Source organism: Hypanus sabinus, chromosome 9 (assembly GCF_030144855.1).
Source record: "Hypanus sabinus isolate sHypSab1 chromosome 9, sHypSab1.hap1, whole genome shotgun sequence".
Classification (NCBI taxonomy): Eukaryota; Metazoa; Chordata; class Chondrichthyes; order Myliobatiformes; family Dasyatidae; genus Hypanus; species Hypanus sabinus.
The window spans coordinates 75,702,591-75,726,871 of record NC_082714.1 but is presented as its reverse complement, the minus strand read 5'-3'; the positions used below and the strand labels follow the sequence as shown (position 1 = coordinate 75,726,871).

Here is a 24,281-nt window from a genome sequence, read left to right as displayed (position 1 = left end):
GCCAAGAGCAGAAGCTCATCAGGTGATGTGGTTAATCTAGAGGGTAGAACTCCAGCTGGTGAGGTTTATTGAGTTTCTGTCAAACCAAACTGAGCCCAGTAATGTGGCAACACTGCCAGTTGTGTGGATTGGATGTTGCTGCTATTGATGATCAGCACTTCCACTTCACTTTTTAAAAATTTACAGTCCTACAGTTCAATATGCAGTGAACCCCGTGTGTTCAAAGGGATCTTGAGGAATGGGATCTTAGGAGTGGGACCCAGGGCCTCATGTTTCAATGGAACAAGAAATGGGAGTCTTGGTGAGTTTAAGAGGAATGGGAAAACAGGTCCCAGTAAGGTTAAAAGGATTATAGGATACATAGACACAAGAAGTTATGCAGATGCTGGAAATCTAAATCAATACACTCAGAACCAACAGGTCAGGCAGCATTCATGTAAATGAACAAACATTTGACGTTTTGGGCTGAAACCTTTCTTCAGGACTCACAGGGTACCTGTGAATTTAAAGGGAGCAGGGAATGAGATCCCAATGAGTTTAAAGGGAATGCAGGAACCAGGTGTCCTGGTGAGTTTAATGGGAGTATGGGGAATAATTAGGTGAACCAGATACTGACCCATTGGGATTTCTAAACAGGTCAGTGGAGTTTGACTATTTGAAGCAGTTCAGTCTCTTGGTTATGCAGTAATTCAGCATAGAAACAGACACTATGGCCAAAAGTCCATACCAAGCAGGTTTTCAAGCAAGTTCCATCTGCCCATGTTTGGCCTAAGTCTCTCCAATCCCTTCCTATTCATGTACTAATCCAGATGTCTCTTACAAATGTGGACAATTTACAGAAACAATGAGAATTTGTACTTCTCGGAAAAGACAAGTTGGGATATGTCTCCTCGGGGAAAGGGAAGGTTAAGGGGAAAACTGATGGAATTTTTCTGTTTACCCTTGTATGTGATTTCACTTCAAGATGAGATCAGAACTCAGGGCCAACAGTACAGGATGTTCACCGATTGAAGATTTGCCTGAGAGAAGTATGCAACCAGATGCCACAGTGATTGGTTAAAGGCATTGGGTCTGAAAGGACATGCCACTGAGTAGTTTAATTTTTTTTAAACCACCAGTTCCTGTCCAGTTATTTCCCAGAATCCCTTTACAAAGTCTGAGACTGTTCACCATGCAGGATATTGCAGCCACTGTTTCACACTTTGCAGTGCCCAGCTTGGCTAGAGGAGATGATCCTCTTCAACTCCCTTCCACCCAACCCTCAGGGACTCCGAGAATGCCAGACAGGAAAACCAGTAGGTCAGGTTGTGTGCAGACTGGACCTACTCGGGGATATGATGACTTGATTTGAAATGGCAGCTCCTTCCAACCATCTGAAGGCTTTCCCCCTCTCAGTTGTCACTCAGAACATTGGAACATTAGCCACAAAGGTATCTGCACAGGTAAGTGCTGATAGTTTCTTCCATCTGCAGGTATCATCTGTCAGGTTTTGGTGTCTTTGTGTAGGCAAGGTCCTGACTCTCAAACTTGACTGAGTCATTTAAGAAGGTGTTGAAGGTAGAGCACTGAAGCTTCTCTATGTGGATTTCAGTAAGGTGTTTGACAAGTTCCTTCACAAGAGGCTCACCCAGAAGATTTGAGACGCATGGGATCCACAATGACTTGGCTGTGGAAGTCCTACATGTAAACGGCTATGTATAGCTGGCTAGACATGGGGCGTCCCTGGTGTACTCTCCCAAAGTGAGAATCTGCCATCAAGAACTTGACTTTCACCTGTCTCTGTTGCAGTGGGCACAAGTTGGACTGAGGCCCAGGACCCAAGTGTACAGTTTTGAGTCCCAAAGTATTCTTCATTCCCCTTTTGGAATGCCTCCTGGTAGAAGGAGACAAAAGTGACCCAGGACGCAGGGACTGGTGGACCAGGTCCCAGAATATATGGATATTGCTCTGAGGACGGTGTAGGATTGGTTGGGACAGTCCAGAGGGGTGATTTCAACCGAGGAGGACAATAAGAGTGGAGATCATTCTCTTTAGGCAGCAGGATGATGAATTCTCTGCATGGGGCATCTATAGGGTCATCAGGCTTTCCCCTAAGACCCACCTGTAGTCAGCCTCACACCCAGTGTGCCCCCAGAAAGCCCTGAGGAACAGTGCTCAGCACTTCTAGCCCTGTGGACTTGCCTCTTGGAAGTCAGTGGAGGGCACTGGTCAGTTGCATCAATATCACAGGGCAAATTACCTTTGGAAGCTCCTCCCATAGGTGCACAGTGGGCTCATCCAGAGAGAACAGCTCCAGGAGAGTAGCAAAACATGATTCCCTGTGGATCAGTGATTGAGTTATCAGCCAGCAGCTCCATCAGACATCAATGGATACCCCATCATTCCTCCCATGGAATAGAAGAATGAGCCACAGTCCAGGATCCAGATCTGTGACCTGTATCAATGCCTGCCTTCACCCCCCACCCACCCCACCATGCACCTCCCTTTCAAGGTGCTTGATCTTTGCCATTTTTCAGTTTTTGATGCATGCATTCTTCCTCATGCCAAGTAGTGGTGTGAGCACAACATGGAGGCTGCTGATCTGTGGGAGATGTATGTCAGTGAAACTCCTCTAGTCTTCTGGGGTTTAGTGCTGTAGTTAGGATATACAAGCAACTCCCTCCCCAGTGCCTAGCTGCACTTGAGACCAGATTTTCAGGACAACAAAATGCTGTAGGAACTCAGTAAGACAGGCAGCATCAATGGAGAGAAACAAACAGTTAACATTTTGGGCCAAGAACTTTAATCAGGACTGTTCTCCAAGGGGTTGGGAAGATGCTGGATTCCATTATTGAGGATGATGTTTCGGAGTACTTGGGGGCACATGTTAAAATTGGCCTAGGTCAGCATGGTTTCTTGCCTGGTAAATCTGTTGGAAGTCTGAGGAAGTAAAAGGCAGGATGGGAGAGCCAGTGGATGTTGATGACTTGGATTTTCAAGCTTTTGACAAAGTGCCATATCTGAAGCTGCTTAACAAGATAGAGCCGCTGGTATTACAAGAAAGATATCATGGCAGGAGGCAAATACTGGAAAAAAGGGGGGCTTTCCTGGGTGGCTGCTAGTGACTAGTGGTGTTCTGCAGGGGTCAGTATTGGGACTGCTTTTCATGTTTTACAGCAATGATTTGGATGAAGGAATTGATGGTCTTTGGCCGGGTTTGGGGACAATACAACGATAAGTGGAGGGCAGGTCATTCTGGGACCAGAGGACACAGAATAGAGGATTGTCCATTTGGAAGAGAGATGAGCAATTTCTTTAGTCAGAGTGTAGCGAATCTGTGGAATTTATTGCCACAGATGGCTGTGGAGGCCCAGTCATTGGGTATATTTAAAGTGGATGTTGATAGGGTCTTGACTAGTAAGGGCATTAAAGAATATGGGAGAAGGCTCCCGTGAGGCAGAACATATAAAAGCCTGAAAGCACATGCCACAAGGCTCAAAAACAATTTCTATGCCACTGATGTAAGGCTATTGGATGGTTCCCCAAGTAAGATAAGATGAACACTTGACCTCAATCTCTCGTCATGGCCTTTGCACCTTGCTACTCTGTCTGTAACCATAACACTTTATTCTGCAGTTTGTTATTACTTTTCCCTTTTAGTATCTCAATGCAGTGATAGGATGACATGATCTGCGTGCGTGGTGGGCGGATCAGGGAAGGAGGTACAGAAGCTAAAGACCCACACAATAATTAAGTAACAGTTTCATCCCCAACACCATCAGATTTCTGGTCCTTGAACGCTACATCGTTATTGTCTCAGCCAAACGATGCTGCAAAACCTCAGTCATTGCAGCTACTATTTCAGCAGCTAATTCTTTTATGTACAATTAAGTACCCACCGGAGCAAAGGCAGTGTTCATGAGCTAACTTTTTGAGGGCTGAAACCATCTGTGTCAATTCTTGAGCTGCTTTTCCTGCCATATGCGTAGGAAATGTAATGACCCACAACCTTTGTATCAGTAATCGTCTTTTCCTTCCTGGATGGGCAAGGTGGTATGAATTATGAGAGTGAAGTCCCGCCAGTACTACAAATCCAGGGTAACAACATCCGGTCCAGTTAAGGAGGTAACCAGGGATAAGCTTGATCCCTACGTATCCAGTATGTCCCATTTAATAATCACCAGAACCTTTCAGAGGTACTGTTATTATAAATCAGCCTGTAGATCAGTATTTTCTCTGCACATACTGCTTCCCATTCACTGACCCATCTTGTTTACCTGGCAGCACTTTTCAGCTGTCTGAGTAGCTACATGCAATCTAGGCACATTATGATTTGTTAAATTATAGTTGGGCATATGCCATCTCTCAAAGCAATTTCCCTTAAAGAATACTGATCTGATTGACATCCATGGAGCTTGTTCTTCTGTTGTTTATCTATTCCCTCCTGTGTCCATTCCTTCCCTTTGTCTGGCCAATAAAACCTTTAAAAACTGCTGGTGGTTATTTTATTGAAGCATTCTTGCTCCTCCTTATTGAAGGGATTGGCCATAAGGGTACAACTGCTGCTCCATGCATACTCAACAAGTAAACTACATTAATCTGTGTGACATATTCATGAGCTAAGCCCAAGTAAGTATTATAGATTCTCCCCAGTACAATAAACCCCAAAAATCTACACAACAAAGGAAATTTCTTCATGATTCACACAAAATGCTGGAGGATTTATTGTAGCATCTATAGAACAGAGTAGAGTTGACGTTTCCAGCTGAAACCCTTTAGCAGCGCTGGGGAAAACAAAGATGAGGAGTTAGAAGGTGGGGGAAGGGAGGAAGAAACACAAGGTGATAGGTGAAACGGGGGTGGGGGGAGTGGTGAACTGTGTTGGCACGTGTTCAAGTGGTTAAGGTGTTAGTCTGGTTATCCGAAGGTCTCTAGTTCGAGCTGTATGTGTCCTTGAGCAAGGCTCTTAACCAAAAAAATTGCTCTGCGATGACACCGGTGCCAAGCCTTATGGGTCCTAATGCCCTTCCCTTGGACAACATTGGTGGCGTAGAGAGGGGAGACTTGCAGCTTGGGCAACTGCTGGTCTTCCATTAAAAAAAATCTTGCCCAGGCTTGCACCCTGGAAAATTTCCGAAGTGCAAATCCATGGTCTATTGAGACTAATGGGAGCCTACAACATACAGTGGTGAACTAAAGAGCTGGGAAGTTGGTTGGTGAAAGAGATACAGGGCTGGAGAATGGAGAATCTAATAGGAGAGGACAGAGGGTCATGGAAGAAAGAAAAGGGGGAGGAGCACCAGAGGGAGGTGATGGGCAGGCAGGGAGATAGGGTGAGACAGGGCAAAGAGTGGGTGAGCCATTTCTGGAAACTTGAGAAATCGATGCTCATGCCATCAGGTTAACCAGATGGAATATAAGTTGTTGATCCTCCAACTTGAGTGTGGCCTCATTGCAACAGTAGACGAGGCCACAGATTGACTTATCAGAATGGAAAGTGGAATTCAAATGACTGGTCACTGGGAGATCCTACTTTTTCTGGTGGATGGAGTGTAGGTGCTCGTTGAAGCAGTTTCCCAATCTACATCAGGTCTGACAGATATACTGGACAGAACACCACACCGGGAGCACCGGATATAGTAGATAATCCCAACAGGTGAAGGGTCACCTCACCGAAAGGACTATTTGGGGCCCTGAATGGTAGTGAGGGAGGAGGTGTAGGGGCAGGTGTAGCACTTATTCACCACTTCCCATTCCCATTCTGACATGCCCATCCTTGGCCTCCTCTAGTGTCGCAATGAGGCCGTGCTCAGGTTGGAGGAACAACAACTTGTATTCCAACTGGATAGCCTCCAACCTGATGGCATGAACATCGATTTCTCAAACTTCCGATAATAGTCCCATTCCCTTTGCCTTCTCTCACATTATCTCCTTGCCTGCCCACTGCCTCCCTCTGGTGCTCCTCCTCTTTTTCTTTCTTTCATAGCCTTCTGTCCTCTCCTATTAGATTTCCCCTTCTCCAGCCCTGTACCTCTTTCACCAATCCATTTCACAGCTCCCGGTTTCAGCCATCACTTTGTGTTTCTTCCTCCCCTCCCCCACCTTCTAGCTGTGACTCTTCATCTTTTTTTCCCTCCAGTCCTACTGAAGGGTCTTGCTCTGAAACGTCAAATGCACTCTTTTCCATAGATGTTGCCTGGCCTGCTGAGTTTCTCCAGCATTTTGTGTGTGTTGCTCTGGATTTCTAGCATCTGCAGATTTTCTCCTGTTTCTTCTGTTACATACCCATGGGTATCTTGTGACTGTCACATGACCATGAAATAATTGAGTCTCTGCTGGCCATGATGTAATGGTCTTGTGATGGTGGAGTGATGTAATTTTCCTGCCAGTGGGAGGTCATGTGATGGCCTGTTTCAACAGGGTATAAAAGGAGCACGCCTCACTGTGACGTAGGTCAGTTCGTGTTAATTCGTCAGTGACTCCATTCTGCTGCGCATTTGATTTTATGATGCAGTTTTGTTTTAAAGTGGAGTTTTAATTTCTGCTGTAAGAACCGTTGTGCCAGCAGGTCTGAAAATCGCTGCCAGTTAAAGTCCAGTTGGAGAGTGAGGAATTATTGAAATTCGGGAAGCTGAAGAATCGAGAAAAGTTGGTGTTGTTGGCGGTAAAACAGGTTTGACCTTATTTAATCTTCTCTTGGAAGGAATTAGTAACCTGCAATCCAAGGTAGTCCCTACTAAAGAGCAGAAAGGACTGGAGCAAGGTTATGCCAAAAGGTCAGTGCCTTTAAGCCGTTTTATTTCCTTCGTCAGTAATCTCTTGGGCAAGGCATATTTCGGCTGGGATCAGCAGTAACGTCACGTTGTAAGAGAATTTATTACTTCAAAGAAAGTCTCTCCTAATAGTGTAAATCATTTGGACTTTTGCATCTACTACTTTTAAGAACTGTCTTTGCATTATCGCTTTAAGAACTGTTTGAGCTCTTGTATAGCAGCTGACTTTCGGTTAAGTTAGTTGTTTGTTTACTTCTGGGTTTTTTTGAGCAGTGTTTAATAAACGTTTTATTTATTTGTTATAAAAAAAACCTGTCTCAATTCTATATTAATTGTTGCTGAATCGTAACACTTCATAATTCAGCTTTCCGTCTTCCCCTCTTCAGGAGAAGATAACGTGCACTTGGTTCTATGTGTCCAACCAGGCTTCCCTTGGACTTCCAACATCATCACCAGACAGGACCCTTTCTACCCAGGAGAAAGAGAGTATTTCTAAGTGTCTTTACATAGACATAGCCTCCAGGTTTAAAGGGATACATGTTTCTTTCCCCCACCTGAGGTAAAGCAGTGGCTATCTGTCCTTGGTTTGCTCTTATTGCTTCTCCTAGGGTTTTAACAATTCCTATGGTTTTATCTTCAGTCCAGACTATGGACATTTGTGCATTAGTCAAAGGGGGCTGAGACCCCGCCAGCATTGGCCTTCCCATTGACACTGTCAAAGGAGTCAGTTTAATTGTCCGGCTCAGTGTCTTCTAGTGGGAAACACCATTTGGAAAACATGTCCACAACCACTAATCGGTATTCATGACCCTCACTGCCAGGCATGTGCACAAAGTCTAACTGTAGATTGGCAAATGGTCAAATTCAGCACATGACTTTCCCCTATACTTTCTCTGGCAAATCTCACAGATTCGCATAACTTGTCCCGCAATGACTGTTAACACCGGTGCCAACCATTGTTGTTGTGTTTGATGGTACTACCCCCCCCCCCACCTACATGTCCTTTCCCATGTACTGTACTAGTCGAACAAGGGCATGTAGGAGGCTCCTGGGACACACTGGGTGATTTTCCAGATGTCTGCACACTCCCTTAGAGCCCCTAAAACACTGCTTTTCCTTCCTTACTCCCTTCTCCTTTTCCTGGTCCAGTCTTGGGTGGAAAGTAAATCTTGCAGTTTTGGGGTAGGAGTGACAGGAGTACATTGTACCTGCACACGTACCAGCATAGCTTTTCCCGCCATCAGCGACTTTCCTCGCAGCAGCACCTCCATTAGTTATGGGGCCTGAGGCTTCAGTGTGAGCCTCGCACTTACTGACAGCAATTTGTTCGGGCAACTGCACTGCTGGTAGCAGATTTTTAATGTGATAGGTATGCTAGATGGATTACCCATGTGCTAAAGTGACCCAAAATCATGTAGCTCCCCAAAGGCATACCTAGAGTCTGTACAGATGTTTACTGGGTAGCTCGCGTTAGAGCAAAAAGCTCAGCTGTCTGAGCAGAAGTCCCTTGGGGAAGGGTTCCCACCTCTAAAGTAACAAAGGGAGTCACTATCGTAGCCTGCCAGTATGGTGTGGTCATTGGGCTTGCAAGAGGAGCTGTCCGTGAAGACTATTAAATCTGGGTTGTCAAGGGGTACAGTGGATAGGTCCGGTCGTGGTGATGGGACGGTCTCTACACAGTCATGGGGTTTGGAGGACTCCATCATAGGAACCAGTGTAGCTGGGTTGAGTGTGGGTACTCTTTTAAAAGTTCAATTCGACTTGCTAAATAACATGACCTTGCCCTGGTGCGGAGGGCGGTGGTGAAATGTTGTGTAGCAGCTGAGTTGAGGAGCATTATTACAACATGAGATGTCAGTACAGTACAGGCATGGTCTAGTATTCATAGTGCAGCCTTCTCGACCATTACCGCTGTCGCTGCCATCACCCTTAAGCATCCTGGTGTTCCTCTAACCACTGGAGGCATAACACGCCACTGGTCTTCATTAGCCACTATGTTCTTGGGTTAATACTGCACTTGCAAAACCCTCCTTTTCATTCACATACAGCTAGAACGGCTTGCTGTAATCGGGCAATCCCAAGGAGGGCACACTTCGGTATCTCGTAAGCCTGCTCCATATCCTCAGCCAATTGTGTGGTATCATGTGCAGCCTGGGTTATTGTGACTCGTGGAGCAGCGTCATTCAGCTATCCAGTGTGGCAGTAATTCATAATTCCCAAGAAAGCCATAATCTCTTTCTTGGTAGCAGGCCTGGGAGCCTGCACAATGGCATTCACATGCTCTGGCCCCAAACAGCAGGTTCCCTTGTTCAGTACATATCCCAGATATGTTCCTGTAGGCCAGCAGAGTTGTAACTTTGACAGGGAGGCTCTGGTTCCTCTGGCGGCCAAATTATACAGAATCCACCCTGCGAATATCTTGTGGATCGCTCTACTGAGGTGAAGGAGTTGATCGCTGTCTATGGATTTCACAGGAGTTACTACTATTATCCCTGTAGCTGGGCCATAATATGTCACCCCTCTTTGGTTAGGTGTTCCGTATTCCAACTCTCATCTCACTGTAGTTCCGAAATCTTTTTAATCTTAAAGGGGTGTCACTGTCCATGAGACATGGAGCAGTGAATGTGTGTTCCCCCCAACCCCCGAGGAACCAACGAGTCCCCTAAGAACTATTTCATCTTCCTATAATTTTTTGTCTTCTGGGTGTTCTTGTTCATGGATGCTGTCATTAGGGCATCAGCAGGCCGAGTCCTGGCTTGCATTGTTGCTTTTCTGATTCAATTTCTGGGGTTTACCGTTCTTGTTTACCATTTTACCGATCTGTTAATTGTTCTCTACAAAGAACGTAAACTCTTAAGACATACAGGGACGTACACTCAAAAACATACAATACTATTCTCTTACTCTTTCCATTGGCCTATGGGGCAGGTTCTAAACTCGAGGTCTTAATTGCCTTTACTTTAATACCTTCTTTTAATCAGAGCTCCCAAGCCTGTCACAAGGGGACGTGGAGACTGGACCCAAATGCAGGACGCAGGCACTGAAGTACTAGGGGCAGGACAGGAACAACTAAAGGATAGAACAAGATGGGGAGACCGTGGCATGCAACGGTGATCCTGAGGTTCAGAGAGTTCATGGTGAAGGCGGGACCCTGGAGTTCATGGACCGGACCGGACCATAACAAAGCCCCTTCTTGCAACCCGCCTTGTTCTGTGTCCAAACTCAGTGCTGGTTTCTGGCTGGTATGGGGCAGCTCTGGTCCCTACCATGGTCTTGATTTCTATCTTTCAAGCAAGTTTCTCGGATGGGTTCATTAGGATCCCATCCTCATCGCCAGACTCTGTTAGAAAATTTAGTACCGATCAAACATGAAGTACGCAAGACCTCGAACCTAGTTACTGCCTTCATATCCTGAATTCCTGGGTCTCTGCTAACGCAAGGTTACAATTCCAATTTATACAGTAAATCTAGTCAAACTGGGTCAGCCGGTCTCCAGACACTGTTTCTGCAATTCACACAAAATTAGTGCCTTTACAATTGATGACATGATCTATTGTTAGTACAAGGAAGACCCATTCTGTTTCTATCCCCAAAATTTTGTTAACACTTAGTCCTCAAGTTAATTTTTCCTCCACAAAAGGCCACATTTAAACTCGTGGGGTCACATCTGAGGTGATGGCTTCAGTCTATGTATGGAAGGGCAAGCTGGGGTTTGTTGCCTGTGAGGCTGACGTGCTGTTGGAAGGACTGCAATGCATTCACAAGGAGTGAACCTGAAGAACACCACTAGTCACAGGTCTCCAGTCAGGGAAACGTGTGCCTCCACCACTACCCTCAGACTTCTATCTTGATTCCAATGTAAGCCATACAGTGACACAGCACAGAAACAGTCCCTTTTGCCCAACTGGTCCATGCCGACCACAGCATCCTCCCTCCTAGTCCCATAACAATCCAAGTCCCTCCCTAATTGTATTGATCCTAATGTCTCTTAACTGTTGCAACTGTGTCCAATTCAACCATTTCTAGTGATTTTTCATGTGTTTTCCAGCTGTTCCTGACTCCATTACCCTCCTCAGATAGTGCATTCCTGATTCCACAAACCCCGCACCCCTTCCCCCAGTAGAAAAAAGTCCCTCTCTAATCTCCTCCACACATTACACCCCTTAACGTAGACCTATCGCTTCTGGTCTTGGACTTCTTTGCCACAGGGAAAATTCCTAACGTTCCACCCAATTCAGACCCGTCACGATTTTGTTGATCTCAGATCCAGCCCCACCCACCAACACGTCCCTGCTTGAAGGAAGCCTCTCCAGACTCTCCTCATAACAAAAATACTTCCTTCCAGCTAACAAGCACCCTGGTGATCCTCCTCTGCTCCCTCTTCAGTGCAGTCACACTCTCCCTACACTGTGGTGACCAGAGCTGCACACAGTGCTCCAGCTGTAGCCTGACCAATGGTTCGTAAAGTCGGGCCATGACCTCTCTGCTCTTGGATTCTCTACCTTGGCTAATGAAGGCAAGTATCCAAGAGAGCTGCTACACCAACTACTTTCAGGACTTCTACATTGAGGTCACACTGATCCTCAATATTCCTCAAGGCCCACCATCCATTGTGTATTTCCTACCTTACTAGATCCTCAAGATGTGTATCACCTCACACGTACATGCTAATATTCGCTCCAATTTACTAATCAATATCATTCTGTAGCCTCAGTCTATCCACTACTGTACATCGCCGATTATTACACATTTACAACACCACAGACAACTGTGCACATTACCAATGGCAAAGAAATATATCTATATAGACAGTTGGGGATTGAGAATGCTTGTGAGAGTTGTGAGGTACAGGGAGAATGAAGATCAGATAAGCACAGAATGGAGGAGTTAAAAGATTACCTGACGGAAGACTTCCAGGTTCAACAAAAAATTGGAGATAACCGAATGTGAGATGTTGGGGAAGTCCAGAACAAGGGGTCACAGTTTAAGGATAAAGGGGAAGCCTTTTAGGACCAAGATGAGGAAAAACTTCTTCACACAGAGAGTGGTGAATCTGTGAAATTCTCTGCCACAGGAAACAGTTGAGGCCAGTTCATTGGCTATATTTAAGAGGAACTTAGATATGGTCCTTGTGGCTAAAGGGATCAGGGGGTATGGAGAGAAAGCAGGTACAGGGTTCTGAGTTGGATGATCAGCCATGATCATACTGAATGGCCTACTCCTGCACCTATTTTCTATGTTTCTATGAGTATATGAGCATTAGGGAGAGCCAGCGTGGGCTTTGTGTAAGACAAATCATGTCTTACCAACTTGTTTGAGATTTTTTGATAAAGTGATGAGATTGATGAGGTAGAGTTGGTATTGTCTACATGGATTTTCGTAAGACATTTGACAAAGTCCCTCAAAGGAGGCTAATTCAGAGGCTTATGATGTATGGAATCCGTGGCAAATTAGCTGTTTGGATTCAGAACTGGCTTGCAATAGAAGATAGAGGGTAGAGGCTGAAGGGACATTCAAGCTGGAGGTATGTAATTAGTGGTGTTCCACAAGGAACAGTGCTGGGACCTCTGCTGTTTGTGGTGTATATAAATGACCTGGATGAAAATGCAGATGAGTGGGTTAATAAGTTTGTGGATGATACCAAGATTGGTGGAGTTGTGGATAATGTTGAAGACTGGCAAAGAAGACAGTGTGATATGTCAGTTGCAGATATGGGCTGAAAAAAGGCAGTTGGAGTTTAACCTAGATAAACATGAGGTTTTGCATCTCGGTAGGGCAAATGCAAGACCCTTAACAGCGTTGCTGAGCAGAAAGATCTTGGGATCTTGAAAATGGGTACACAGATTGATAATGCGGTTAAGAAGACTTATGGAATACTTGCTTTTATTATTCGAGGGATTGAGTACAAAAGTCAAGAGGTTACATTAGAACTTTATAAAACTTTGCTTAGGTCACATCTGGAATATTGCATACAGTTCTGGTCACCCCACTATAGGAAGGATGTTGAGGCTTTGGAGGGGGTGCAGGAGGTTTACCAGAATGCTGCCTGGTTTAGAGGGCATGTGCTATCATGAGGCTGGACAAACTTGGGTTGTTTACTTTGGAGCAGTGGAGGCTGAGGGGAGACCTGACAGGGGTTTATAAGATTATGAGAGGCAGAGATAGAGTAGACAGGGAGTATTTGTTTCCCAGGGTGGAAATGTCTAATACCGGAGGGCATGCATTGAAGGTGAGGGGGGTAAGTTCAAATGGGATATGAGGAGTAAATTTTTTACTCAGACAGTGGTGGATGGCTGGAATGCTCTACCTGGTATGGTGGCAGAGCCAAATACATTAGGGGCTTTTGAGGGACATTTAGATAGGCATGTGAAAATGAGGAAAATTGTGCACGTTGGATGGTTTAGTTTTTGGGGGGTTTTGATTTACTTTTTAGCTGGTTCAGCACAACATTGTGGGTCGAAGGGCCTGATTTTTTTTTTGTTGTACTGCTCAGGTTCTTTCTGCACAAAGCCATATTGACTACCCTTAATAAGCCTAACTTTCCAGGTCTTATCTCTCTCGACATCCTCCCCAGTAGTTTATCTATCACAAATGTTAGGCTTACTGGTACCCGGAGTTTCCTTTGTCTCCCTTCTGTCTGAAAGGACATGGGTGAAGGTAACGGTGAGGTGTCAATTCCTGAATCACTGTAGGAGCCTTCACAAGGGTAGGGTACCCTCAACCCAACCCTGCTCCTGAGTGAGAGGGTCATGTGGGTGAACTTCCCTGCCATTGAGAGCCCTGGAGCTCTGACTCATGCTGCCAGGATGATGTGAGAGTAGAGTACCTCATCACTGTATTCAGGCCCACAGGGCTTCTCCTGCACACATCTGGGACCCCCACAGATGCTGGAAACTCCAGATAAAACCAGGAACTGCCTCAAGTACCCGGGTCTCAGGAAGTGTCTATGGAGGACAGCTGATATGCAGTATGTGGAATGAGCTGCTAGAGCAAGTGCTTGAGGCAGGTACAGTAACAATTTTTAAAAGACTCTTGGATAGGTATTTCACTTGTCTCAGAACTGACGAATGTCCCAAACCAGAAAGGTTAACCAATACTGCCTGACCCTGGCCTGTCATGTGTTTGCACCAGTTCCCAGTTTTACTTTGCACATCTGGTACTGAGAAGAAGCACAGAGGAACGGCCACCCGGATCTCCTTCCCTTGGACAGAGTGCATGCTACACCTAATGGACAGGCAGGTGGGACAATTTGAGAAGAACTCCCAAACTCGGGACTGGCTGAGGCACTGCTGCTGGCCCTCTCCCTATCCCAGAGCCGTAATCAGTATGTGTCAGTTTATGTGCTGAGATACCTTTTGTCTGCATGCTACCCAAATGGATTGTGCACTACGTAAGTACATTAAGGTGGTATGAGGTGAAAAAGGATACAGTTACAGAATATGGAGGAAAGCATGAGGGGGAGGTGGTCAGAGGTAAGTTTTTACATACAATGTTGAGTGTGTGGAATCCCTGATCAGAGGCATGTGCATTAGGGGCATTTTAAAAACACTTAGAAAGACACATGGATGATAGCAAATGGATGGAAAGGTGATCTTAGAATGGGATAAAAGGTTGGCACAAATGTGGGCCAAAGGGCTTGTACTGTGCTGTAGTCTTCAATGCTGTATGTTTTTATATAGTGCTACAGTTATAGAGAAGTGCCATGCAGATAGACAATATGGTGCAAAGGCCACGATGAGTAGACTGGGAGATCCCACAACTCCTGTGTCCACTAAAACCCTCTGGCAGGGTAAGAGAGCTGAGATGGAGACCCAGGGTAAACATAGTCACCAGTGAAGCAGCCCACATGCAAAACAACCAAAACTGGCAGTGGGAACCATCTCAGAATGCAAGCAGATACAGAAGAACTGGGTAGCAGGGTAGAGCAATGGGGGAATGGTGGTGCAGGGTTGAGGTGGGGGTGGGGGGGTGAGGTAAGAGCCACAGAAACAACACAGAAACAGGCCTTTTGGTCCAACTGAAGAGTGTGGTGCCAAACAAGATTTCCAAAGCTACTCCCTTCTCCAACAGATTTGTAGGTGAAACGTTGCCTCACTGGTTGGAACCCTGAATAGAGGTGATTGGGCAGGGGTACACTTCTGCCTCTTGTAGGTATAAGTGGCAGGAGGGACCAATGGACAAGGGAATCACAGAGAGAGCAATCCTTGCGGAAAGTGAGAGTGGTGGTAGGGGGTAGTAGGTAAAGCTGTATTTGTTTACTGTCAAAATGAATCCAAACTCATGTTGGAAGAACACCACCTTATTTACCAACTGGGTAGCCTCCAACCCAATAGTGTGGCCGGTTAGCTCAGTTGGTTAGAGCGTGGTGCTAATAACGCCAAGGTCGCGGGTTCGATCCCCGTACGGGCCAGTGCTTCTTTTAAATGCAGTCTGTCAAATTCACAAGCTCTGCGATTTTCCCAAGTTTGTAATTAATTCACACACCCATGTGATTTAATCAAAGGATATGGGGACAGGCAGGAACCGGGTATTAATAGTAGATCAGCCATGATCTCAGAATGGCGGTATGGCGGTGCAGGCTCGAAGCGCCGAATGGTCTACTTCTGCACCTGTTGTCTATTGATGGCATGACTTCTCTAACATCCATTAATGCCCCTCCTCCCCTTCTTACCCCATCCCTGACATATTTAGTTGTTTGCCTGTTCTCCATCTCCCTCCATCTCCCTCTGGTCCCTCCCGAGGCCTCCCGTCCCATGATCCTTTCCCTTCTCCAGCTCTGTATCTCTTTCTGCATCAGTATCTGCAGATTTCCTCGTGTTTGTTGGTAGGGTCCCGTTAAAGATGGCGGAAGTTGAGGCGAATAATGTGTTTGATCCGAAGGCTCATAGGGTGGTAGATGATGACAAGAGGATGTGTATCCCTGTTAAAGCGGCGGGAGAATAGGGTGAACGCGGATGTCTGGGAAATGGAGGAGATGCGGGTGAGGGCAGCATCAATGATGGACGAAGGGAACCCCAGTTCTTTGAAGAATTAGGACAACTCTGATGTGCTAGGAAGGAAAGCCTTATGCAGCGTAGATGAAGGAACTGTGAACAGGCGATAGCATATTCATAGGAGTCATGATGGGAAGGGGTATAGCCAAATTAACCGTGCGAATTAGGTTTATGAAAGATATCGGTAGTCTGTCTCAAGAAAAGAGAGAGAGGTGCCAGAAACGTACCATGGTGGAAAATCGGCAGCAAAGTTGGTGGAAATCACATGGGTACGTAAATTAATTACAAACTTGGGAAAATCGCAGAGCTTGTGAATTTGACAGACTGCATTTAAAAGAAGCACTGGCCCGTACGGGGATCGAACCCGCGACCTTGGCGTTATTAGCACCACGCTCTAACCAACTGAGCTAACCGGCCACACTGTGCAGGGCTACGGAAACATGTACAGATACTGGAAATCCGAGCATACAGACAAAATACTACGTGAATTCAGCATCCAGGCCCACTGAACACCGTAGGAATTCAATTTTTGCTTCAGTCAATTCACATCACCGACTTCAAACCTCTGGTGGTTGCTTTGGCACCGCTAAACTTGCCCCACTGTTCAACGAACAACGCACACAAAATGCTGGAGGAACTCAGCAGGCCAGCCAGCACTAATGGAAAAGAGTAAACAGGCGACGTTTTGGGCCGAGACCCTTCAACAGGCCTGAAAAAAAAAGCACGAGAAGTTAGAGGGAGAAGTACAAGGTGGTAGGTGATAGGTGAAACCGGAAGATATATCGGAATGGGAAGTAGGATTAGATGGGAGATCCCGCTTTTTGTAACCGTCAGAGCGTAGGTACTCGGTGAAGCGGCTTCCCAATCTACGTCGGGTCTCCCTAACATACAACAGGAGGCCACACCACGAACACCGGATACAGTAGATGGCACCAGCAGACTCACGGGTGAAGTGTCACTTCATTTGGAAGGACTGTTTGGGGTCCTGAATGGTGATGAGGGAGGAAGCGTCGGAGCAGGTATGGCATTTCTTCTGCTTGTAAGAACTACCAGGAGGGAGATCAGTGGGGAGGGACGAATAGACAAAGGAGTCGCGTAGGGGACGATCCCTGCGGAAAGCGGGGGGGAGGGCGGAGGGATGTGTTTGGTAGTGGTTGGAGATCTCCCGTTGGAGATGGCGGAAGTTACGGAGAATTATGTGCTGGACAGGGAGGATGGTGGGGTGGTAGGTGAGGGCAAGAGGAACCCTGTCCCTGGTGACATGGCAGGAGGATGGGGTGAGGGCAGACGTGCGCGAAATGGAAGAGAAGCGGTGGGGGCAGCGTTGATGGCGGAGGAAGGAACACCCCTTTCTTTGAAGAAGGAGAACATCTCCTTAGTTGTAGAATGAAAAGCCTCATCCTGAGAGTAGATGCAGCGAAGATGGAGGAATTGAGAGAAGGGGATGGCAGGGTGGGAAGAGGTATAGTCCAGGTAGCTATTAGAATCAGGGTCTTTGTAAAAGATATCAGCAGATAAGCTGTCTCCGGAGATAGAGACAGAGAAATTGGGGAAAGGGGTGTCGAAAATGGACCAGGCAAATTTGAGGGCAGGTTGGAAGTTGGAGGCAAAGTTGACGTCACGAGGCCAGCATCGGAGCAGGAAGCAGCACCAATGCAGTGGACGATGTAGCGTAGGAAAAGTTGGGGAGTGATACCGGTGTAGATTTGGAACATAGACTGTTCCATGTAGTCAACAAAAAGGCCCAGCTGGGACCCACGCGAGTCCATTCCCGACACCTCCCTCCCCTTTCTCGATGAAGGGTCTCGGCCCGAAACGTTGACTGTTCACTCTTTTCCACAGATGCTGCCTGGCCTGCTGAGTTCCTCCGGCATTTTGTGGGCGTTGCTTGGACTTCCAGCATCAGCAGATTTTCTCTTCTTTCCACTGCTCAACGTCGGCGCTTTCGCTCTTCTTTACTCATATGTGCACACGCACACATTTCCTATTTCCCGTTCAAATTCTGTAACCCAACAGAGTGAACTTCTCAGTTCCGAGTAACTCCCTCTTCCCAGTCCGCCCAAGGACTCCATGCCCCACCTCCAACTCCCTCGTTACTTTACAGTGGCCCTCAACAAAAGCAATCCTGGACCAACCACGCAAACGTCACCAGTGCGTCTACTTAGAAATTTGGCTTCTCCCTGTCAACCCTCATCAATTATCATCGAAGCACCATTGAAAGCATCCTTTCTGGATGCACCATGGCTCGTTATCAAACTGCTCTAACCGTGACTGCAAGTCGCCTCAGCTCAGCACATCACGAAGATCAGCGGGCTCTTCACGGACTCTGTCTGCGCTTCTCGCTGCCTCAAGCAGCCAATACAATCCAATATCCCTTCCACCCCGGATATTCTCTCTTCTTTCCTTTTTTATCGGGCAGAAGACACAGGAGTCTGAAAGCACATACCACAGGGCTCCTCTGTTCAGCTGTTAAATAGTTCCCTAGGACGATAAAATGGCCTCTTGACTACCCAGCCTACCTCATTATGATCTTGCACTCTGTCTGTAGCGGTTACACTCCATTCTTTTGGTTTACATTGTTGTGCCTCAATGCACTCATTAATAAATTGATTTCCGTACCCCGCGACCTTGGCATTATTCGCACCACCCTTTAACCTTCTCAGCTAATCGTTCCCACCGCACTCGCGGGACCTGTAAATTGCACAGAAAGGGGAATAGGGAGCTAGTTGAAAGAAACTATCGTTGAGCAAGTTCCTCTGAGAGGGTAAAGGAGGAGACAGGGGAGAGTTTTACATCTTTGTTAGCCATCGGCGAGGTCCCAGAGGACTGAAGGACAGCTAATGTTGTTCCTTCATTTAAGAAGGTCGGCAGGGGTACAGCTAGTGGGGACATTACATAGAACATAGAATAGTACAGCACAGTACAGGCCCTTCGGCCCACAATGTTGTGCCGACCCTTAAACCCTCCCTCCCATATAACCCCCCCCCCCCACCTTAAGTTCCTCCATATACCTGTCTAGTAGGTATTACAGGAGAAAGTTCTAAGGGACAGGTTTTATAATCACTGGGGAAAGTCAAGGACTGATCTGGGATAGACACGTCAGAGAGGCTTTCTGTGAAAGCATTCTGTCTCATTGTTGCCATAATACTCAAAGTTTGTATTCGTAAAATGGGGCACAACAAGCACTTGGGCCAAAAATTTGCCAAATGTTGTTGCATTTCCATGTTTCTTGATTAGTTCTTATTCAGTAAGGGCACCAACAGTTGTGGGGAGAAGGCAGGAGGATGTGGTTGAAAGAGAAAACAAATCAGCTGCAATGGAATGGTGAAGCATCTCGATGAGCCAAATGGTCTTATAGGATCAAAAATCTTGGGAAGGGAACTAGGAAGAGTGTTGTATGCAGGATGTAAATGTTGGACTTCAGTAAGGCATTTGACAAGTTCATTGTACCCTGAATGCTAATACAGGTGGATAAGCAGTAAAAAAAGTCAAATGTCAGGGCACCGACAAGAACGTTTTTATGTTGCAACTTTACAATCCACACTTGGAATATTATGTGTCCCCGCGCTGTTGAAACAATCTGATGACTCTGGAGATAGTGCAAGTGAGATTGGATGACATTAGTTAGGTGGAGAGATAGGATTTGTTTCTTTCAGGTGAGTGAGGCATTTAGCCAGGTACTTGACCAGACAAGCCATAAGGGATGTGTAGAAATGGAGGCATTGAGTGGTGCAACACAGAAAAAGGCCTTTCTGACTAGATTCACAATAATGCACATTGATAACAATCCCATATGCCTATATTAGCTCCATATTCCTCTACACTTTACCTGTCCAAATGTCTTTTAAATGTTGTAATTTTATCTATCTCCACAATCCCATTTCAGATACTCACCACATTCTGTGTGGAAAAATTGAACTCACAGATCTTTTTAAAATTTTCCCCTCTCACTGTAAACCCACGCCCTCTGGTTCTAGGCTCCCCTGCCCCGGGAAAAATACTCTCTGTGCTCTTCATTATTTTGTAAATGCCTGTTTGGTCACCCGACAGCCTGCCGTGTTTCAGTGGAATAAACCCAGCCTGTCCAACTTAAGAATCATAAGAGCAAACACGAGGAAATCTGCATATGCTGGAGGTTTATTTCACTGACATACAGTATGTTGTGAAATTTGTTGTTTTTTCTGGCAGCTACACATAAAAAGTAATCTAAGTTGCAACAGATCAATAGATACATACATAGATAGTGTAAATGAAGAATAGCAAGATTGTGTTCATGGGTTCGTGGAGGTTCATAAATCTGATGGTAGAGGGGAAGAAGCTGATCCTAAAACATTGAACATCTTCAGGATCCTGTATCTCCTCTTCACTTATAGTAATGGCAAGAGGGCAGGTCTTGGATGCTGAAGGCCCTTAATGAATGATGCAGCCTTCTTGAAGCATTGCATTTTGAAGATGTCCTCAACAATGGGGAGGGCTGTGCCAGTGAAGGATATGGCTGAGTTTACAACCCTCTGCAGCCATTTTCTGATCCTGTGCGTTGGAGCCTCCATACCAGGTGGTGATGCAACAGTCAGGATGCTCTCCAACATGCATCTACATACATTTGCTAAAGACTTTTACTAATCACAGCCCTTTATTCCAGGCAACATCCAGGTGAATCACAGAACAAAGAACAATACAGGCCTTTCAGCCCAAAATGTTGTGCCATCCCTTAAACCCTGCCTCCCATATAACCCTCCACTTTAAATTCCATATATCTGTCTAGTAGTCTCTTAAACTTCACTAGTGTATCTGCCTCCACCACTGACTCAGGCAATGCATTCCATGCACCAACCACTCTCTGAGTAAAAAAACCTTCCTCTAATATTCCCCTTGAACATTCCACCCGTTACCTTAAAGCCATGTCCTCTTGTATTGAGCGATGGTGCCCTGGGGAAGAGGTGCTGGCTGTCAACTCTATCTATTCCTCTTAATATCTTGGAAATCTCTATCATGTCTCCTCTCATCCTCCTTCTCTCCAGAGAGTAAAGCCCTAGCTCTCTTAATCTCTGATCATAATCCATACTCTCTAAACCAGGCAGCATACTGGTAAATCTCCTCTGTATCCTTTTCAATGCTTCCACATCCTTCCTATAGTGAGGCGACCAGAACTGAACACAGTACTCCAAATGTGGCCTAACTAGAGTTTTATAGAACTGCATCATTACCCCATGGCTCTTAAACTCTATCCCTCGGCTTATGAAAGTAAACACTCCATAAGCTTTCTTAACTACCCTATCTACCTGTGAGGCAACTTTCAGGGATCTGTGGACATGTACCCCCAGATCCCTCTGCTCCTCCACACTACCAAGTATCCTGCCATTTACTTTGTACTCTGCCCTGGAGTTTGTCCTTCCAAAGTGTACCACCTCACACTTCTCTGGGTTGAACTCCATCTTCCACTTCTCAGACCACTTCTGCATCCTATCAATGTCTCTCTGCAATTTTTGACAATCTTCAACACTATCCACAACACCACCAACCTTTGTGTCGTCTGCAAACTTGCCAACCCACCCTTCTACCCCCACATCCAGGTTGTTAATAAAAATCACGAAAAGTAGAGGTCCCAGAACCGATCCTTGTGGGACACCACTAGTCACAACCCTCCAATCTGAATGTACTCCCTCCACCATGACCCTCTGCTTTCTGCAGGCAAGCCAATTCTGAATCTACCTGGCCAAACTTCCCTGGATCCCATGCCTTCTGACTTTCTGAATAAGCCTACTGTGTAGTACCTTGTCAAATGCCTTACTAAAATCCATGTAGATCACATCCACTGCACTACCCTCATCTTTATGCCTGGTCACCACCTCAAAGAACTCTTATCAGCCTTGTTAGACACGATCTGCCCTTCACAAACCCTAACAAGTCTGATCTCTTCTGTACTCTCTCTATTGCTACAGCAGTGTGATTACCAGAACTGTACGCAGCGACCAATGTTTTGCACAGCTGTAACATGATATTCAAACTTCACTCATGATGTTCAGATAACTTCATTCAACCTCACGCCCCCCCCCCCCATCACTGAACTGTTTCCACAACGTATGGATTCATCTTTAAGGATTTTTCGTCTCATGTTGTTGATATTTAGTGCTTATTTATTTATTATTATCATTTTTATTGAATTTGTTTCTTCTCTTTCTTTTTGTATTTGCACAGTTTGATGCTTTTCTTCCACATTGGTTGTTGTCCATTCTGCATTCTTTCATTGATCTTCTTGTGTTGCATGTATTTACTGTGAATGCCCACAAGAAAATGAATCTAAGGATTGTATATGGTGACATTTGTCAATAAATTTATTTTGAACTTTTAATGCCTCAGCCTATCAAGGCAAGCTTATCAATCCCACCTACCTGTGCATTGCTATTTATTTATATTTGCATTTACACAGTTTGTTGTTTGTTGGTCCTGTTTACAGTTACTGTTCTGTAGATTTCCTAAGTATGCCAGCAGGAAAAAGAATCTTAGGGTTGTATGTGTTGACGTGTATGCACTCTGATAATAATATTACTTTGAATTTTGAACTGTTTTGCCACTTTAGGTGTGCTACAGACTTTCACAGCAATTGGTAATTGGCTCGTTTTTCTCACACATACTTTTGTTTGTGTGTCATCCAAACCGATTGTTCCATACACAAGTATGCCGAGTGAGTTCATGAGGCAAACAAAAAAAAAGAATGTAGAGTAAAAAGCAAAGTTCTTCATCAGCCCAGATGGGACTTGAACCCACAATCCCTGGCTTAGGAGGCCATTGCCTTATCCATTATACTGCTGAGGCCGTACACCATTGCCTTTTAGGTCCCTGTCATTTGCTTAAATATTCAGACAGAGCTTGACTTTCTAATGTGCATTATTGAGCACTTGCCTAGATAAATAAGGGTGCCACGTTCAATTTCTGCCATCTATAAGGTGTTTGCACATTCTCCCTGTGACTGCGTCGACTTCCCCTAGGTGATTCAGTTTCCTCCCAAATTCCAAAGACTTGTGGGTTCATTAATTAATTTGCCAGATGAGTGTAATTGTGCAGCAAGATCTCATTGGGCCGTGAGGACCTGTTACCCTGCTGTATCTCTAGGAATTAATTAATTTCAACTGCCAGCTCTCTGCTCAGCTTTCTAACTGATCTGTGTCAGGGACAGACATGTTAGTGTGCAAATGAGAAGCTGAGATTGGAAGCTAGTGACTGGCAGCGTTCCACAGCAATGGATGCCGGAGCTCGTGCTGTTTGTTATATACGTTAACAACTGAGGTATGAATGCAGGAGGTATGGTTGACAAGTCTGTCATTATGTGTCCTGTTGTATGACATAGGTGAACATCGTCTTTCCATGACCATGGTTGTTCTTGGCAAATATTTCTACAGAAGTAGTTTGCCATTCCCTTCTTTTGGGTAGTGTCTTCAAATGACAGGTGACCCCAGCCATTATCAATACTCTTCAGAGATTGTCTGCCTGACTTCAGTGGTCGCATAACCAGGACTCATGATATGCACCAGCTGTTATTATAACCATCCACCACCTTCTCCCGTAGCTTCATGTGACCCTGATCAGGGGAGCTAAACTGGTGCTACACCTTGCCAAAGGGTGGCCTGCAGGTTAGCAGAGGGAGGGAGTGCCTTACACCTCCTTTGGTAGAGATGTATCTTCACCCTGCCATCATAACGAGTCTGTAAAGTACACAAACATTAATGATGTTGTGGATAGGGAGGAGAGTGGTGAGGGGGCAGGTCAATATTTCAGAGCTGGTACAATGGGTAGAGCAATGACAGGTAGAATTTGATCCTGACAAGGTGATGCATTTTGGGAGGTGGTTCTAAATGAATATGAAACCTAAGGGAATTTCAAGGAACAGAGGGACCCTGATGCAAAAGGAAATGGAGCACCTGTGGGGGGGGGAGTAGGGATGTTTCAGGTCCAGACCCTTCATCTGGACTGACAAATAGAGTGGAGATAGCTAAGTTCAAAGTATGTATACATGTCACCATCCAACATATACTTACCTTGCTATTCATTTACAAGAAAATAAAGAAATGCGATACAACTTATGAAAATCTGTACATCAAACAAAGACTAACAGACAGCCAATCTGCAGCTGAAGATAAGTAATGAAAAGACATTAAAATAAATAAACAACTCAACAGATGATACTGAGAACATGAGTTGTCGCATCATTGAAAGTGGTCCATTGGCAGTGAAATCGTATTAGTTGAATTGAGTAAAGTTATCTGCACTGGTTCAGAAGTCTGAAGCACACAATCAATTCCTTGGACTTACTAAAGTTAATTGCAAAATTATTGTTGTGATACCACTTAACCAACTGATCTATCTCACTCCAACACAGCTCCTCTTCACCATCTGAGATTTTGTCCACAGTATTGTGTTATTGGCAAATTTCTTGATGGTATTTGAGATGTGTGTAGCCACACTGTCATGTTGTGTTGAGCGAATATAACAGTAGGCTAAGCACTCATCCGCCACATCTCACTACCCCCCTGCCCAG

At 45.5% G+C, this 24,281-nt stretch overlaps 2 non-coding genes across 2 annotated transcripts; one reads left to right on the top strand and one right to left on the bottom strand.

The window, feature by feature from the left end:
* Window positions 1-15,088: 15,088 nt before the first annotated feature.
* On the top strand, window positions 15,089-15,162 carry trnai-aau (transfer RNA isoleucine (anticodon AAU)). The gene has a single exon. It is a non-coding gene; the product is annotated as a tRNA-Ile (tRNA).
* Window positions 15,163-16,088: 926 nt separating this feature from the next.
* On the bottom strand, window positions 16,089-16,162 carry trnai-aau (transfer RNA isoleucine (anticodon AAU)). Its single transcript has one exon. It is a non-coding gene; the product is annotated as a tRNA-Ile (tRNA).
* Window positions 16,163-24,281: the final 8,119 nt, after the last annotated feature.